Raw genomic sequence first — 874 nt, forward strand, 5'->3', positions numbered from 1 at the left:
ATATGACCTCACAGAGCTTTATTCTTTATTACTGATATGACCTCACAGAGCTTTATTCTTTCATATTGTAACACTTTTTTTTTACAATAATTTTAGATTCACAATGGCATTGAGAGGAAGAAAGCCTCTAGCCTAAAAAACACACAAGCTCTCTCATTATTGACAGCCTTCACCACTGGGAAACATTTGTTGTAACTGAAGAACCCACTCATCATAAGCACCCAAAGTCCTTAGTTTATGTTAGGCATTATTCTGAATGTTGTACTCTGAATGGGCATGGAAAAATATATAAAGACATATATCCATAATTTTATTACCCAAGAGAGTAATTTTCTGCCTTAAAAATTTTCTGTGGGCTGGGGAGATAGTTCAGTGGTCTAAGTGCCTGCCTGAAAAGTTCAAGGACCTGGATTGATCCCCCTGTACTGCATGCCATGCCAGCCATGCACTGAACCAGCCAACTAAACCCGGTGTGGTCACACACGCCTGTAATCTCAGTGCTGGGGAGGCTAAGACAGGAGGAACACTATGAGTTCAAGCTGCGTAGCAAGACCCTGTACCAAATAGATCCTGGGTAATTCCAAATTTTAGTAATTATGCATTTGCCATAAAACCTATGTTCAAGTTTTTGTGTAGATACACATTTTCAATTTCTTTTGGTAAATACCAAAGAGAGGAACTGAGAGATCAAATAGTGTGATTGTTAATTGTTATATGCCAACTTCACTTGAGTAAGAACAGCCTGTCAGGTTAGTAAAGCTCTGAGTGTGTGTTTGGCTAACTGATGTGTAGGTCACAAACTGAGGAGGGCAGACCCCTCCCAGATCTGTGTGGAAGCAACCAACAGACTTTTAGCCTGTGTAGAATAAAAAAG

This window comes from Octodon degus, unplaced genomic scaffold, assembly GCF_000260255.1.
Source record: "Octodon degus isolate 3935 unplaced genomic scaffold, OctDeg1.0 scaffold00124, whole genome shotgun sequence".
In the NCBI taxonomy this organism is placed as follows: Eukaryota; Metazoa; Chordata; class Mammalia; order Rodentia; family Octodontidae; genus Octodon; species Octodon degus.